The sequence below is a fragment of the Panthera pardus genome, unplaced genomic scaffold (assembly GCF_024362965.1).
Source record: "Panthera pardus isolate Hobbes unplaced genomic scaffold, ASM2436296v1 HiC_scaffold_17, whole genome shotgun sequence".
NCBI classification, from domain to species: Eukaryota; Metazoa; Chordata; class Mammalia; order Carnivora; family Felidae; genus Panthera; species Panthera pardus.
This window is the reverse complement of record NW_026526732.1, coordinates 112,182,095-112,201,220: the sequence shown is the minus strand read 5'-3', so window position 1 is coordinate 112,201,220 and position 19,126 is coordinate 112,182,095.

Sequence of the window (19,126 nt, the reverse complement as noted above, 5' to 3'; positions counted from 1 at the left end):
ATCATAGTTAATTGAGCAGACGGTAAGCAGGCCCTCATTACAGAGGGAGGTAGACAGAACTAAGTGCACATACTCCAGACTTCTCACTCAGTGACATTTTCCCACCGTCAGAGGTAGGGGGCACATGCGTCTGAAACCACAGAGTGCAGTTCAGCCTCCGCTGCTCATCGTCCACCAAGTGTGTGAACCCTGTCCCGATTCCTTCAGAGGTACCATAATCGCTGTCACCTAGTTCAAATCACAGGCTACTCATTAACTCTGTATTATATACACGGTTTATCCATTCTGGGAGCTTTGAAGTTAAGCTAGATGTCATTCCTGTGTAATCCCTATTTTATACTCAGGAAGTTCTCTGGTCAACGTAGTCCTGCTGGACAAAAACAGGCTATTAGTACACCTCTGGTCCTCAGTCCAGTGAATGAGCAGCAATCTTGTTTTCTCAGTCCACTTTCCTTCCAAATATAGATGCTGGCGAGCAGAAGTAAGAAAATGTGACTTCACAGATACATGGTGATTTTGACCCAGCCTGAGAGGGACAGCAGGTACTGACAGAGACTTAAGTTAACCATATTTTGTCAAGTTAGCCCTCAAAACTGCACCCTTTGTCTGAGGCACAAATCCTTCCCAAACTTGAACCTGAACTTCCGCTCAGGTGGGCTTCAGGGGACCATTTGGGATTCCACCTCTAATTAATGTTTGCATATGGTTTTTCTCATCACAGTGGCACTCCCACCAAGAAGACCTCTGCTGCCATAGGGACAGACCTTTGGATTCTGCCCAGCACAGTCACTAATAAAACCTTCAGCTTACTAAATTTTCCCTGTGTTTTTAGATTCAGAAAATGTTGTGATCAAAAGAATGGAAATATTCTACCATTACTATCTGGTTCCTCTCCCTGTTTTTTATTGTGATTGTTGTTTGCGTTGTTTTGTATTTCTATTGTTACTATTTTCCTCCCCACCGCCCCCCATTTATGTCAAGGTGAAGCTGAACTCTATAGCTCCCTTACATGTATTAACAACATTTTAACCTTTTAGATTTCTACTAGCTAATCTTTATGCCTTTCATTCCTTCTTCAAATAGATCCCCTTCCGAATTTTACTTCTGACCAATCCTCTCAATTCAATATGCCTCAGTCTCTGAAAGTGTCTTTCTGTGCTTTATTGTATCTCCATAAAATGGGTATATTGTGACCTTTTTCCTTTGCATGCCCCTGCTTTGTTTCTTTTGTCACAGTACGACTTTGCTATATTATATTAGCTCAATGCTAATAGAAAATGAGATATTTTATTGTCGTGATCCTTTTATTAAACTACATAAAAGAGCAATTCTCCGATTCATTCTTCCAAAGTACAGGATACTCTTAACAAGCCCCATGCCTTTCACTGGGAAACAAGGCTTAAAATTCTGTAGATTTGACCCAGTCCTCCTTGTCTCTAATTGTGCCACGTTCCTTCCACTGCTTTCTCACATAGTTTTCATTGCTGTGTCAGAATCAATCCAAGCTGTCTTGCTATTTGGGGGCTGAAATACAGTTCAGACTTAGGGATGTTCTCTGGGTACGAATAAGAATATCCTGCAAGGTTGAACACTTTGACTTTCTGTAATTACCATTGTACGGTTTTTCCATACATGTTGGAATCTTCAAGACCCAAATAAATAGCAGGGTTTTGTTTTGTTTTGTTTTTTCCTGGCCAGGATCTGAACAAATTATGAAGTAAAAGAAGTTGAAGTTGTGGTTGAAAGAATAAACAACTCTATTTCCAAAAATCTTAAACCTCATGGATTGCAAGGCATTTTGCAATTTCAGGAACAATAAAAGCGAGAAGTACGTCAGAGTTGATGTGCCAGCATCTGCGTTCCTGATAAGGGATAGGCTGTAGAGTGTGATCTCTGTCTTTGAGAAGGTGTTCCTACTAACAGTGAATTACAGACTCAGACTCCCGTGGCTTCACAGGCAAGGCTGGCTGGGAGCACCTCCCCCAGAGACAGAAGGGTTGGTACAGCCCAGGTAAGACTGTCTGCATTAAGAAGCAGAAAACGGGGGCGCCTGGTGGCTCAGTCGGTTAAGCGTCCGACTTCGGCTCAGGTCATGATCTCACGGTCTGTGAGTTCCGTGAGTTCGAGCCCCGCGTCGGGCTCTCTGCTGACAGCTCAGAGCCTGGAGCCTGTTTCTGATTCTGTGTCTCCCTCTCTCTCTGACCCTCCCCTGTTCATGCTCTGTCTCTCTCTCTCTGTCTCAAAAATAAATAAACATTAAAAAAAAGAAGCAGAAAACGTCGGTGCCTTACTGGCAACCCACTCCTTAGAGCACAATGCAAGAGGAGAAGGGTGGGTTATGCAAACCCATTTTCTCCTTCTCCTCTCAGCAATGTAACTCATCCCCACCCCTCCTCCCCCAGCCCCAGGCAAAGAATGATTGAAGTGCAGAGAAGCCAGGAATGTTGCAGAAAGGGTTGCTCCTTCCAAATGGGAGAAAAAAAATCGGGATGCCCTCTTCTTCCCACTACTCTCCTCCCCTGCAAACAAAGAAAAAAAAAAAAAGAAAGCAAAAGAAAAAAAGACAAAGAAGCGCTATAAATTTTAATATAAACAGCCCCCAAAGAATCTCAGCTACGAGGCTTACAAAAACCAAACAAGGCTCTAAAAGAAATCTTGGGGTTGCAGTGAGCTAGACTGTTCTTGAGGGGAATCACTCCAGCTCCCCACTGAAATGTGTGAAAGGCACTTAGTCTTTTCCCAGCCAAAGGGGCAGGAATCACAACCCCTTCCCTGATTATTATGCTCTCGCCACACCACATTCTTGGGCTCTGGTCCTTTACATAAACTTTCATTTCCAGACAATCACACAACATTTCACAATACTATTACATTTGTCTCATAGAGGACGACCACAATTTTACAGGCTGAGTAACAAAATATAAGTTACTATACGAGTCCACAAAAAGAAGCATGAGTGATTTGGTTACAGAAACCACAGGGAGAGCCAAACATTTCATGCAAAATTCCTCCATAGTTTGCATATCTTTCTACACTTCCATTTTCTCTTGAAAAAAAAAAAAACCAACCTCTATTTTATAACCTTTCAACTGACTAAAACTACAGTGTTTGGTACATGTCGTTTGGATTTCACAATAAATAGCATCTCCTGTAGACGACATTAGAAACTCCAGTATATCACAGATACTTTTTAGCATTTTGGGTTTGTTTCCCTGTTTTAGTGTAATCACAGACATACAGCTTCTTGAACACCCTCATCTGTTCCAACTGGTTATAATTTTTATCTTTCTGATGCTCAAATTTTAACAGCTTGTCCACTAACAGGTTGCTTTTTCTGATGGCCTTTTTGTCCTTTTCTACACAACACTAAACATCTCTGAAAATATCTTTGCTTTCTTGCAATAGGATGTTTCAGGTCCCTATTTATTTATTTTGCCTCAAGATATGGCATTCTTTGCTCTCCCTGGGATTTCAGTTGCCTTAGTAAATGATATTAGCACTCAAAAACTGGGGGTCAAGAGTGGCATGAAAATCATTTCCACTGGGTACTTGCAGTAGACAGAGTAACTCCAAAAAATGATGGGGGGGAAATATTTCCTTTAGGTTATGAGTTTATATTGATATTTTCAAACTACCTCTATCTTCAATTTGCTTTTCTATTTAACTTGCCGTAATATAAAAGCTTGATAATCCAATTTTTCTTGTGTTTTTTTTTCCTCCCTCCTCTTTTTCCCCTTTGTCCACTATTCTTAACATACTGGGTCACACCAAGCCTCCTTCCCATTAAAAAGTATACATCTTCCCATCTTCCTCATTGACTCTCAGCCAGTGCATCCTGGAGTTGACTCCACAGTGCAAAGGTCAAGTTGATTCTGTCTGGAAATGACAGCCTACCCCAGATAATTTGAAAGCAAATTACTAACTATTCACTTAATAAAAGCGAGGATGCATGGAGCATAGTACAATACCAGCCCTCAAACTTCTCTCCTTAAAGCTCTCCTGTCTTTCCCTTCCTTTTCTTCTTCTTTTATTACTTTGTCATTGGCATTTTGGTTATTGATGCTAGTGCACTGACAATTCCCCATTTATCTTTTATTTAGATATCTGCCGTTTCCATTACAAATAATTTCAGGTGTTTTTTGGGCATAACACCAGAAGTTTGCTTTCTCTGTGTGTATAAGGAAAAAGAATTCAGAATGTTATAGAAGTGGAAAATTATAGTGTAAACATATATGATTTTTTACCGGGTTAAAATATTCCAAATCTGGGGTTACTGTATACATGCTGCAGAAATAAAACAGCATCATTTCAGAAAAGTTAAAACTGCTGAAATAGAACTGATTTACCAGGAAAGGTGACCACACATTCCGAATCACAGCATCAGATAAAGAAGTGTGATGCTCTCTCTTAAGTAAACACGGATATCTCTGAGAGCTAATGATTTTTGCACCAAGAAACTTGAATATACCGGGAAGAAACACAGCCCCTCAAGGTCAGAATATATTACTGTAAGAGAAGCAATTTGGCACTCACACTTCAAAACAGAGTTACATGAGCCCAAGCATGCCCTCGATGCGGAAATGGGTCCAAGTTATGAGTTGGGGCTAAAAGGAAGTGTTTTGTGTCAAGTATGTTGCTCGCATGTGCTTATCCACAGTTCAAAGTTGATTGGCTCCTGCGATCTCTCTTCTCTGCAACACCCACAGCCCTCCGTTTTGGGGCAAGGAATGCCCTCCTTCATTCAGCAAAACCGCTGCTTCTAACAAGGTGTGTGGGTGGGAAGGCTACATATTCTTCAGGAGGTGCTCTAAACCTCTAAGCCTTACTCCTTTGAGTAAAAGGTCATGTACTAGGGACTTCAGACATGGAGAAACCTGTTTGCTGCATATAGAGGCATGTATCCATCCTGTCTGTATTTCAGACTGGTCTCTCTGCTTAAGCGGGGTTATGTATCGGGCAAAAATTGGGTACAATCTAAATGACCTTTCTATGACTGACTGCTTTCTCTCTGTGTTTTGGGTTTGTTCCTCTTTTCCTGCAGAAACCAAGGAAGTTTGAAGATGGGAAAACAGAAGAATACGAACCCTCCTACTTAGTTGAATGCAATTAGGTGAAAAGGTCGTATGATGCTTTTCAAAATTATAGTGCATGTATTTGACGATGCTCACTTTCTAGGTCCTGGGGATACACTGCTAAACCAAACAAGTGAACATCGCTTGCCTTGTGAAACTTACATTCTATAATGGCAGTTAGGGTTCGGGAATTCCTAGTTTTATCGAAGGAGGGGTGGGGCTTTTTCCCATGATTTTTTTTTTCCTATTTGCCAGCCTGTTTCAGAAAGGAGACAAGGTAGAAATATTGTCATTTTGCTGTCTTTCATAAGGCACTTGGGTTAGTTTTGTTTTGTTTGGATGCAGTGCCGTGCTGGATGCGTTACAAAGCAGCCTAGGTAGATAGGGCTATATTAGCAGACAGCATCCACTGCACATCCTAGGTATCCACTTATGCTCACTGCCTTACTGCACCCAACCACCAACACCACATACAGACACACCTCCACATACATGCCGACAATATTTAGGGCAAATAACGGGAATTTAATGTAAATGTGTGGACTTGATAAAATTAGTATACGGTCTCTTGACTAAATTTTTGTATCACCTACAACCTTTTCCCGTAATTTCTAATGTCTATCCACGCTGTCAAATCATAGAAAAGACTTATTACCAGGGTTTTTATTAATAGAGTATCAGTCCTCATGGTCTCTGGTCTCCCTTGTCTAATGCAAAAATAAATAAATAAACAAAATAAAAAAGAGATCTTATATTTTTGCTCTCAGCATTCCTCTAACTCATCATCATTTCTGAAATTGCTCTGAGACCTGTTTTCTGGGCAGAGAAGCCAGCAGCTCACTGTGAATAACACAGCAACTGTCATTCATCGTATTCTCCGAGGCTAACTACACACGCCCCTTCTTTATCAGAACAGTAGTCCTTTCTACTGTGCCTTCCTCACGGTCCTTGTCCATTTCTGCCCGGATTGTCGTTGACAGCAGTATGTCCCCCGCTTCCGCCCATGGCCGACTTTAACACACCCAAGGTTTGAATTCCCAAGCTGTACAAGCACAAGCCTGTATTTCTTTTCTAATTGCCTTTCATTCGGTAAACTGTGGAATAGGTAAGACCATCGTCGCTCATGAAGAATATCTAGGACTCCTACTGAGATAAAACATTTCTGATAAGAACATATTTTGCATTGTCTCCACTTAGACCATGAATTAATACCGAATACGCTCTGTGTTACTAAAGTAATTGATTTACAAAATAGCTTTTATGGAGCACACACAAACCCACTCTTTTGCCAAATATGAAAGATTTTCAGACGCAACAGTTTGGTGGAGCAGAGAGCCTGCTGAGCTGAAAAGCAAATACAGCTATCTGATTAATTGATTCTGACCTCATAAATATTATACTTTGGGGGCTCTAATGGAACTTCCTGAGGGTAAATTGTATGGTTCACCTCATTCATTTATATCTCTGGCTGACAGATGTACATTATAAAATGTCACTGAATATGCTGGCAATAAATGAGGTATAACATTAGCATCTTGATTCTGTGGTGGAATTTTTATGGAACACTTTTGTTAAATGATTCCAACAGTAGTAAAAAATACTGCAATATCATTCAGTGTATGTTGTCCTTTCAATTTTAATCAGTCTCCAGCATTCACATTGATCTTCTTTCCTTATAACTAAAATGTCTGCCCTTAGAAAACAGGTTTCTCATGCTGTGAGCTACCTCTTCTCCGTAATCAACTATCGCTCACAAGAAGTTGTGGGCATTCGATCCTTGTGCTACTAACAGTCTTCATTTACCCAAGTAAAGAATTTGATGTAAAATTTCAAACAGTAGGAGGCGAGACTCAAGAAATACGTCACAAATGGATAGTGTTGCTTAGAATTTCAAATTTTAGTCTCCTAATTATGAAGAAGTCATTTCATTTAAGGAAACATTTACAAATGCAAAAAAACTAGACCACTAAGGCCAAGAAAAAAAAAGTAATTTTACACAATTACATATTTTAACACAATAGTATATCTTGTTACTGTACGAACATCTCCCGGAGAAAAATGTATTTTACATATGCTGTGAGCCCTATACAGCATGCAAATTTCAGTGAACATTAATCTCGCCAGTGAAAGGATGATTATTTTAAAGACAACTTAGCTTCAGGAAAAGGATAAAAAGGGAAGTGGTGTGTCTGCCAAATGGAGAAATTTAATAATGTACTTGAGGTGCTGTTATTCTTTTGTTTTGTTTTGTTTTGGGTTCCTGGAACATAGGGAAAAAAAAGAAAATTCATTTTCCAAAAGTTAAATTTCAAAAGACACTCGGTTCTTTTCATGAGTAAAAGATTTGTGGACTTGGATATTATAGACAAAACTTCCCATTGGTAATATGATTATCACCAGTCTTATAAAGCCTCAATTTTCTTCATTTTGCTATAATCGTGTATGTATTGATATATCATTATTTTTATACATCTGTAAGGAAAACACGGTTGACCTTCTTCAAGTTAGAGGCATGAATATAGGAAAGCTTTGAAGCATGAGTATGGTTTAAAGACACCGACGGTCAACCTGATTATTATCAAACCTCAGAATCTCATTCATTCAAATTGGATGGGTTCAGTCTGCCCTTTTATATTAACGGAAGTCCGGCTAAATTAGTCAGTGCTACTCTCCTAAAAACATACGAGTTGAAATGAATAACAATATCGTTCTAAGAATATCGTTCGAGAATTTACTAAATTAAATTTATTTAATTTTAGGATCCTGGGTTAAAAGTAATGGAAAGGCACGTGGTGTTGGCCACAGTAGAAAGAACCACATTCATTAGAAATACAAATAAAGGTAGCAGTGAAGTTCCCAGACCCTGACAGTGTAAAGGATTGGGAAAAAATTAAAATTTATGCTATGGATATATTTCCAGACTTCCTCAATTAACTTTCACACATGCTTCAGATCTCCACATCCGTCTGGGAATTGTCCTCTGTCTTCTTTTCTCTTGATGTTACTGTTACTTCTTTTTTTCCATTGTGCCCTTCCATTCATGAGTGTGACTATTTGATTAAGATCTGCCTTTCCCACTAGACTGTTAGGCTATGGAAGAAGGGGCTAAACATATTTATTGTATTCTCAGAGCGCTGGGCTAATCTGAAAATTTAATTTTATATTACTTTTAAGTAAAACTTCTGACTTTTTCCTGATATTTGTGAATATAAATTCTGAGCCCTATAATTATATTGGGTTTCAATTCACTAGAAATAGTTTGAGTATCTCTGTTCCCTATAAATGTTGAATTCCAAGTGGGTGGGAAAAATAGCATTAGACGACAGACATTTTTATTTTTTATGGAGTTCCATTACACTAATATGCTCATATTTTTTTACAACCCTTTGATTTGTTTGTTAGCACAGAAGCATCATTTTTGTTAATGTTTAAAAAAGAACATTTTATATTTTGACTTCATTCCTTTTAAAGCTTTTAGGTAGAAAGCACAATTGATATATTTGATAAAGATCAGCAAATTGATCATTTGGCAAATTGACTTTTAATAAATTGATTTAAGGCAAATCAACCTGCTTCTCAGTTCTAACAGCGCTCACAAATCCTAGGAAAATAAGTGCATTTGGTTTTATTTCAACTTGTAATCTGTCAAGTTATATACAAACAATAGTTTTTATAATGTAGGAGAGATTCTTGTGAGGCTCCTTTAGATGGATACTGGCTAGGTCACTTGAAAAAGACCTATTAACCTCTCTCAGTGATTCTTTCTTCATCTGAAGAGAAGATACCAATAACTCCCTGGGTCTTACTTGGGAATTTGGGAGGGATTAAGTAATGTATACACAGGGCTTTTGTAAATTGTAGAGTACTATAAAACTATAAGGCAGTCACAAAGCAGCTCAATCTAAAGGGTCATTTCATATGACCCATCTATCTTTGCAAAAATTTTCCACACTCGAGTTATCGGGAAGTTTGAATGGCACATTCACTCTTGAGGGCTTTTGGAGCTAATCCACCAGAGGTCCAAGGTTATAGCAGTTTCATGGGTATTTCCAGGGCATTTGTCAAAAGCCTTTTTTTAAGAAAAGCAAACATAGTATTTCTTTCTTTCTAGAATTCCTCTAGGATTGTACCCACAGAGGGTATGCACTACAAACCGGGACCAGCTGACTTGCAGTCAGGAGGAATCAATTTATCAAGCATTAGGAAAAATGTCTAGAGCCTTCACTAAAGGAGCAGGGCTCAAGGAGGGGGTGGGGGAAGGAGGGTGTTTTTTCTTCTACATTCCTATTTTTTGGTACTCACAAAATGGGATTCACATCTGGGATTCCTCTCCTTCATAAACTTTCAGACACCTTTCTTGTTCTTTCTCAGGCCTCTTAATTTGTAAGTCTAGAGACTGGAGTTTAACAGCAAGATATCAGTTATTTTCTTACCTCAAAATTTGCCAATGAAATAAAAGATGTCCCAATCCCTTGACCTCCTATGTAGGTGGATGTCATTGGTGGCCTCATGGTGGCTTCCAATGACTGGAAAATGGTCAGTGTAGCCCATTTAGTCCCCATTTCACAGATGAAAACCACTGAAGCTTAGTGAGCCTCAGAAGTTGGTCAGTGGTTGAACAGCTGCTAAAGGGTAGAGCTGGGAGTCAGCCCCAGGGCTATGTGGTTTAGAAAGCTGAGAGCTAACTCGCTGGAAGAGGCACATGGCTGGTAGCCTTCCCACAAATACTTTCCTCTTCAAAACCCATAAATCATTTCTCAAATTTGTTCACATGTAACTTCACTCAACATACTTCCAAACTATTCTCTTCTTTTGAACCGCCACTTATAAAAGGCAAAATTTACTCTTCCTTTCAATTCAATACAAAGGCACATACAAAGAGATTGACTCTAAAATCAAATGTCAGTGACAAAACTGGCTCATGATTTATGAAAACCAGAATTCCTCCAGCTCCATGTTTTGACTCCCACCTTGACTTTTGAGGACAAATGGAAGGGGAAGCAAGCAAGAAAGAGAGTGGTGTTGCATCTCAATGGCAAGAGAGAGATCTACTGCTGCTCCTTGACCCACCCTCCAGATTTCTTCATTTGCTAAGGCCACCTTGCCTAAATTCGGAGGCTCGACACATAATTTCTGGAGTCCCCTGACAACTTGAGCAACTCCCTGTGTCCTGGGGCTTCTGGTTCCTCATAAGTAAAATGAAAGAAATAATATACATCATTTTTAGGATTGCTGTAAGGATTAAATGTGATGATGTAATAGTGACTGGCATTTAGAAAGAGCCAAAATGAAAGCTACTACCATTAATATTGCCATTATTATTAACCTAATTATTATAACCAATCGAGAAAGAGAGAAAAAATGGAAGAGGGGGAGAAAACAAGACCAAAAGAAAGGAAGAGAAAGAAATCTGTGTATTTTTACAGATGAATGAGAGACAGAAGATAACAGAGAACATTAGGCACACTAGGTGTTGCCCCTTTGCAATCTCATTTCTGCCATTTTCTTCTTTGATCCCCATGCTGTAGCCATACTGGTCTACCTGCTTCTTCTTAATATGCCTTTCTTTCTAATACTCTAACCTTCTGCACATTCCATTCCTTCTCTTTAGAAATATATAATTGTCCATCTTATCATTCACCAAACCACTACTGATGGACTTACCAAAGTTTATACAGAAGTGTAGTTACCTGTGCACACATTTTTACTCTACCAGAACCTACCCTCCTTACAGAAAGAGAGTCTTGTTGGCCTTTGTATCCTCTACAACATCTGCAAATGTTTACTGAATTAAATCAAATTTCCACAGTCTTTCTTTATTCCTATAGGTGGGGAAGCAAGCAACTAATACATAGGATTTTCCAAATTTTTCTTAGAGTTAAAAGCAAATGCAAACTTTTTGTTTTCTTTTACCTAATATTTATTTGCCAATAGAGTCACTTCAGAATAAGACAGTGAACTTAGTGCTATGATGGAAAACTCAGCTCTCAGCCCTGGATGATTCTAAAATACTGATGGCCAGTACACATCCCCAGAAGAAATAAATCAGAACCTATCTTGGTGTATGTTTGGAGGGTATGGGGGATGGGCACACATGCATAATTTTTTGTGTTCCACGGGTCATTTCAATGTTAAGCCAGAGACAAATCATGGGTTTATGTCTGCAATCTCTTTTTTTAAATTTATTTATCCATTTTGATAGAGAGAGAGAGAGAGAGAGAGAGAGAGAGAGAGAGAGAACCAGTGGGGGAGAGGCAGAGTGAGAAAGTCCCAAGCAGACTTTGCCCTGTCAGGGTAGAGCCTGATGTGGGGCTGGAACTTATGAACCGTGAGAGCATGACCTGAGTCAAGGTCAAGAGTCAGATGCTTAACTGAGTCCCTCAGGCACCCCTATGTCTGCGATCATATAGTTTGATGAGAAACAAGGTACCAAGCATTGCCAATCCATGTTTCAGATCATCTGAAAGCCAAGTTCTTTAATTTTACCCAAAGAATGACATGAAGCCCGTCCCATTAGAGGAGGGCATAGTGGTAGAGCCAAGAGCCAGGACACTGAGGTGATTAATAGCTCGTAGGCTTTGTGGTCAGTGACACATTTCCCCCAGACATAGAGATTATCACCAAAAGCAGAGCAAGCAAGTTGAGGGATAGATCCCCTTTAGCCAAACGATGATTAACACTGTGGTATAAAGAGTTTAGCTTTGAGGTCAGACAGAATGGAATTTGAATTCTAAGCTTTCCAATTATTTACTAGGGGCAAGTTTCTGTGCCTATATAAACCTTGATTTTCTCACATATAAAATGAGAACAGCAATACTAATCTTAAAGAGTGGCTGCAATAATTGAGGAACTGTATATAATTTGGTGACAAGTCCTAGCATATCAATTTACTAAAACTCTGGCCACGTCCTCTGAGAAGCATCTTCCTTCAAATCCAAACCATAGTAGATGATTCTTTTTTTTTTATTTTTATTTATTTTTTTTTTAATTTTTTTTTCAACGTTTTTTATTTATTTTTGGGACAGAGAGAGACAGACAGAGCATGAACGGGGGAGGGGCAGAGAGAGGGAGACACAGAATCGGAAACAGGCTCCAGGCTCCGAGCCATCAGCCCAGAGCCCGACGCGGGGCTCGAACTCACGGACCGCGAGATCGTGACCTGGCTGAAGTCGGCCGCTCAACCGACTGCGCCACCCAGGCGCCCCTAGCTGATTCTTAAGACACACATTTACTCAGGGCTACAGTGAAATCACACTGACCTTATTCTATAACGGCAAGAAATCACGACTTGCTATTTGTGAGTTTCATCCTTGAATTCCGGGTCTATCCGTTGCTCAGAAACTCCAATGTTTATAGGTTGCCCTTTAAAAGACACAGAATTACTCATGTCCTTAAAAATCCTGGACTTGCATCAGCCAGCAACTTGAAGATTCACTCCTTCCCACCCGCACACCTGTCTTCGTGTTCAGTCCTCCTTCCCTTCTACGTGACAGCTCTGGCAGGATGTCTGGAAGGAAACTCATGACCCCACAGAGCTAACTTACCTCAAGAGTAGTAGACAAACAGGCTTATTTAACCCGGAAGGTACCAAGAAAGAGTGGCTTGGAAATGGAGACCGGGTTGAGCTGATGCTCAGGCAGTCTGGAGAACTATCATTTATAGAAGGGTGTCTAGCATTCAAGCACAGATTAGCTCACTGTGAAGGCAATGAGCCGGAAGCCAAGTTTCAGTGTGAATTATAAGATCACTGCTATGTGTCTGCTGCACATATTGCAGGAACTCTGGTCAGCCGAAAGAGTGTACATCCATCTTGCTCCCACACGAGCCACCGCGAGCAAATTTGTGACTCGGACAAAGGTAACGTAACGGATTCAGCTATACTTTCACTCCCTTCCCACTAATTGCCCTCCGCAGAGAAAATCATAAAATTGTACCACCTTTATGGAAGCTTGAATCCTTCATTATCTCCACTCTAGAACAATTATTTCGGTGTGTGTGAGTACGTGGGAATGTCCCATTAAGAAAGCAGGGAGGAAATTAGGTTCTTTCTCAAACATTCCTCTCCAGTGACTTATTTCTGCTGCCCAATTGAACACATCTAAAACGGAAAATGAGAAAATTAAGAAATATGAGTGAGGTGGAATTGAAGACAAACCAGAGAACCTGGTGTTACCATCGGGTGTCTTTTTCAAGTTTTGTTATGTCAAAAATGCGCATTCACTCCGGAGCAGGAAGCGAAGAATCACTATGGGAACTTTACTTTGTTAGCTTAACAGCCAAAACCAGTGTCTAGTAACAGGCACCTTCATACTTGACTCAATGCTTTTATTCTCCTTCCTCTTTAAATATCCTGGTACAGAGACTGAGTTTTCTTTGATTTCCTGTTGCTCCTAAATAGTTCCTTGGATGGTAGTGAAGAATGTTGGGGGCATAACCACCTTGAAGGGAGAATGTCCTCTCCTGAACCAAAGGGGGCTGCCACAGGGCTCGGGAAAGGCAGGGGTGGGAAGAGGAGGGCATGCCATTTCCCCCTTTCTACTGTTAACTACCATTAACTATCATTTTTCAAAAACAGACATACCTCTTTTCAGTAATTTCCCTGGGCCTAAGATGAATCATAGCTCATAAATAGAAGACAATTTTCAGCTGCAGGTTGTAATTGTGAGAAGAGATGGGGGAGAGACACTTATTCTTTCCTTGAACAAGTATTTGTTCAGTCCCTGCTACATGCCAAGGACTCTGCTAGATGCTAGTACTAGGAAGATACAGACCAAGAGCTCACGGCTCCTAACGGAACATAGATGTTTATAAAAGTGATTTCAACATCACATGCTATTTTTCTAGTGGCATGGTGTTATGTACAATTTTATCAGTGCCACTATAATGTAGAAGAGAGTGTAAGCCTAGCTACAGGACTGAGAGACTTCCACATAAAAGTTAAATATATCGAGTGCTTGAACTGAGACCAGAAACAGAAGCGGAGTTTGCCAGACAGAACAAGAGGGAGGTATTGGAGGCCAGTGAAGAGCATGGAAATGAGTAGATGAGTAGGAAGATAAACTTGAGGGTTAAAAGGTAAGACTATCAGCAGGGACAGGGACCAGGATTTGGATTTTGCCATCTAGACGATGGAGAGTCACAGAAGAATCTGGAGCAGGGAAACAACAAAGGCAGGCTCAAGGTTGGAAATGTTCACCTCTGCTAAAAGCAGGGGAGGATGTGCATTGGAGGAAAGCAAAATGGAGACAGGGAGGTTGCTGCAATGGTCCAGATGGCAGGATGATGGCAGTGCCACTGGAAATTGAGAGGTGGGTAGGAATGTGAAAGAACGCAGGGACAGAGAAAACATTTGAGTATTAGGGCCAAGGATGTTTGATTTGGGCAAACCCAAGAGAAGCTCATTAATATGAGAAAATTCATTCAGTAGTTTCCAGAAACATGCAGTTCAACTATTGATCAGTGCTAACTTGAATTATATAAAATATTCTATATTCGACATAATGGTCCAGGGAGTATTTATATATTTAAGTATTCAATTCCAAATGATGAGAGAATCCCAGAGGACATCTGGGTTGAGAGGAATGAAATAAAGGGAGGTATAAAAAAGTAAGGATAGATTGATTCTGCTTTTTATCCCTGTAGCGTATGATATCCCTTGTCATAGAAAGTATTTGTGAGTGGGGAGATCAATCAGAAAACCTGAGTCAAGGGAATTACTCTGTACAAATTAGCTTTCTTCTTCCTATACATTTTTTTTTAAGTAGGCTCCACACCCAGCTTGGGGCTTGAACTCACAACCCTGAGATCAAGAGTCAGATGCTCCACCCACTGAGCCAGCCAGATGCCTCATCGTCTTCATATATATTCTTTATAAAATATGTAATCAAGTGAATGAGTCCCCCTTTCAACAAATAAATTGTCAGGGTGCCAGGGTGGCTCAGTCGGTTAAGCTTCTGACTCTTGATTTTAGTTCAAGTCATGATCTCAACGGTTCGTGAGTTCAAGCCCCTCATTGGGCTCTGCACTGATGGTGAGGAGCCTGTTTAGGATTATTCTCTCTACCCCTCTATCTCTGTGTCCCTTCCCCACTGCCCCTTTCCCTACAAATAAATAAACATTAAAAACAGGAAAGAAATTGTCAACAATTTGTCAGCAAACTGCCAAACATTGTAAATTATGATTTTTCAAAATGTAACCAACATGTATTTATGGAGTACCTACCTTGTGCCAAAACTCTTCTAGGTCTTGGGTGCCTCAGAGGCTCAGTCAGTTGAGCATCCGACTTTGGCTCAGGTCATGATTTCATGGTTCCTGAGTTCGAGCCCTGCGTCGGGCTCTGTGCTGACAGCTTAGAGCCTGGAGCCTGCTTTGGATTCTGTGCCTCCCTCTTTCTCTGCCCCAACCCACTCACATTCTGTCTCTGTTTCTCTCAAAAATAAACAAACATTAAAAAATTTTAAAAAAATCTTCTAGGCTTTGTGGGAAGAAAGGTAAGTACATTATTGTGACTAGTATTAAAAACATAAAAGTGAAGTTACTGGAATTCAAAGTATAATACGTGATAGATCCAGAAGAGAGCTTGTATCAGATAGAGAATTCCCCAGGTGCTGACATGCTTGTTAAAATTTTCTACCTTAGGACTTCGCTTCATCAAACCAAGATGCTTTGCTCATAATCTACGCATAGGACACGTTTCTATTTGCAAGGTATTCATCATTTTTTCCTGGAACCTAAAATAGTCTCCATTTTTATATCTGCATTCCTCCTACCAGTGGTGGCTCATTTCGTGTGTCAACTTGGAGGGTGTTTGGGATGAGATTTACATGTAAATTGGTAAACTCGGAGTAAGGCAGATTGCTCTTACTGATGTAGGTGGGCTTCATCCAATCAGTCGAAGGTCTAAGCAGAACCAACGACCGAATTTCTGAGCCAGAAGGACTTTTAGAGAAGACTTCTTTCAGACTTTACTGAGCCACGGGGTGTCCTGGGTCTCCAGGCTGCTGGCTTTCCAACTGGAAGTGCACCACTGGATCTCTTGGGTCTGAGCCTGCTGGCCTACACCGCAGACTTTGGACTTGCTAGGCTCCATAACTGCATGAGCCAACTCCTTACAATAAATCTTTTGCAATACATAGATCCCTTCTATGTGTTCCATTTCTCTGGAGAAACCTAACATATTACTTCAAATTCATTATTCTTCCTAAAACCTCCCTTTTCCTTTTTTTTTTTTTTTTTTTAACACATGGGTAGCAAGATCTGTTTCATCACAAGAAAGGTAAAGAACATGTAATAAAAGTTGAATGTGAACACAAGCACACACACAGACATTTATACATGACAAGAAACCTGAACATCTGATCAATTTAATTTGTAATCAGATCACTGATATCATATGAGCAGTGAGGTCATTCCTATTTGCAAGTGCAAAGTAAGGTGTTTTTCAGCTCGCTTCCATTTTTCTCCTTCATCATGTTGCTGTTTCTGCCTTCACGCTCTTGCCAGCCAGTTCTCCCACCCACAGGGCTCTTTATCATGCCCTCCTGTGCCACAACCTCCAGTGACCATGACCTTCCCTCTCTACAGCCAACAAGTCACCAAGCCCCATTGTCTTGCCACCTCCTCTGTGTCCCTTTTCTTCACAGCACTGCAGAGCCCTGAACCCCAGGCTCCATCTGTCCCTAGAGATGGCCCTACTTTTGATACAGCTGAAGACCCCTCAGGCCTGGGTTTGGTCTGACTGAGTAGTGTGTGCGAAGGAAGAGAAAGAGCAGACATGGTCTATGCACGGTGGACTTGAATTCTGTATCATGAGGAGTGAGAGGGGAAGGGGTATTATCACACGCGGTATTCAGACATGGAAACATGGGAACACTTACATAATTGCATTAGAGGCTATCCACATGGAAGACGAACCTGGGAAATATTACCGCACAATAAAACCAGCTTTGGTCAGGACCACGGATATTCTTTCAAAGGTGGCTATAATTATGGCCGGGAAAAGAGCACTTCAGATCCTGAGGGACATTCTCGGTTAACACAGAAAAACTCTACAAAAGGCCCCCTGTGTCTTTTCATGACACAGAAACAGTGGCATGGCAGTCCCATGCCTTTGCTTTGAGCACCACCATAAATCAATGTCAACTTCAGAAACACAAAACCAAAGGAGCATCTTGCCTTCGTGTCCCCAGCCTGTTTTCTCAACAGTGCCACCTGCACTGCCTCCTTCACTGGAGCTGACCCCTGGGACCCAAGCCGCACAGAAAAAAAAAAAAAAAAAAAAAAAAAAAACCAACTACATGATGTGGAGAAAATGGAGGAAGAGAGACACAATTAAATCCCTGACGGTAAAGCTGGTAAGACTGTTCGTACTGTGGAATGCAAAACACCACTTTCCTCAGACCTCTGGAGCCCTGCTCGTGTTCCAGGCTGAGAGGTAGGAGGGCGGGTTGAGGGGAGCCCCAGGCCCTTTGCCCCAATCCGACCATGATGGCTCCACTCTTTCCGCTTTTCTTTTTTCTTAATTTTTTGAACTTTTAAAAAATTGCTTCAAGTTTATTTTGTGACAGGGGGGCAGCGAGGGCAGAGAGAGGGAGAGAGAGAATCCAAGCAGCCTCTGTGCTGTCGCCACAAAGCCCGATATGGGCCTCAAACTCCCAAACCACAAGATCATGACCTGAGCCAAAAAAAAAACAAGAGTCAGATGCTTAACCGACTGAGCCACCCAAGCACCCCACTCTTTCTGTTTTTAAATACGGGGATCTCATATCATTTGTATCTGAGGGAAGGATTCCACCTTTTTTTTTCACTGAAAACCCATTATAACAAGTACTACACTAAGAGTCAGGACGGCTGGTTTCTAGGACTGTCATGGAGAGTCTATCACCGCACCTCCACTTTGCACTTGTCAGTGGAGGTAACATCAGGTCCCTTGCCCTCTGTGAAGATCAAATGAGCCATGTTCCCTTGAGATCTTTGCAAAACTGGAAAATATTGTGCCAATATAAGTACGGTATTTGTAGCATTAAGCTGACCATAGGTCACCTGCTTAACAGAAGCTGCCCCAAGGCAAGGTGAAGGCTAACCCTTCCCCCGTCACCTCCACGACATCGGAGATGCTGTAGTGGCCCCCGTGGCTAGGATGCTGTTCTTTTCCTTTGTTCGGTAATTTTAAAAAGGTTGTTTTGTTGCGGTGCCTGGCAGGCTCAGTCAGTGAGCATCTGCCTCTTGGTTTGGGCTCAGGTCACCATCTCATGGTGTGTGAGTTCAAGACCCGTGTCAGGCTCTGCACTGACAGCCTGGAGCCTGCTTAGGATTCTCTCTCTCCCTCTCTCTCTCTGCCCCTCTCCTGCTTGTGCTCTCTCTCTCAAAATAAATAAATAAACTTGTAAAAAGTTTAAAAAAAAGTTAAAAAAAGTATTTTGTTTTAAAAATAAAATACAGTAAAATACAATAAAATAAAATTGTTGGGGCTCCTGGGTGGCTCAGTCGGTTAAGCATCCAACTTCGGCTCAGGTCACGATCTCACGGTTTGTGGGTTCAAGCCCCGTGTCAGGCTCTGTGCTGACAGCTCAGAGCCTGGAGCCTGCTTCGGATTCTGTGTCTCCCTCTCTCTCTGTCCCACCGCCACTTGAGCTCTGTCTCTCTCTCTGTCTCTCAAAATTGAATAAAAATGTTATAAAAAATTGTTTTGTTGCTGCTGTTCTTAGGTGTGTGTTTTAGAACTTATCAATTTTTATATGAAGCTTACGTGGAAAGTCATTACCTAAGAAAAGAATTAAACAGACTGAACCAGTTGAAGGAGGAGAAGAGGCCCAGAGCCTCAAGCTGGCCCTGCCCCAGGTACCCCTGGTACTTCTGAGGACTGCTGGGGCATGGCTTTCACAGGTGAACAACTCCCTTGGCCCCTGTCGGCCATGTTGGCACTACCTTGTCACCTAAAGAATTTTATTCAGTGCTTTTCCATTTTGTTCAAGAGTTAATGCAGGGGGCTTAGAAATTTATAGTGATGTGTTCCTTTTCATTAATTTTTTTTAAATTTTTTTTTAACGTTTATT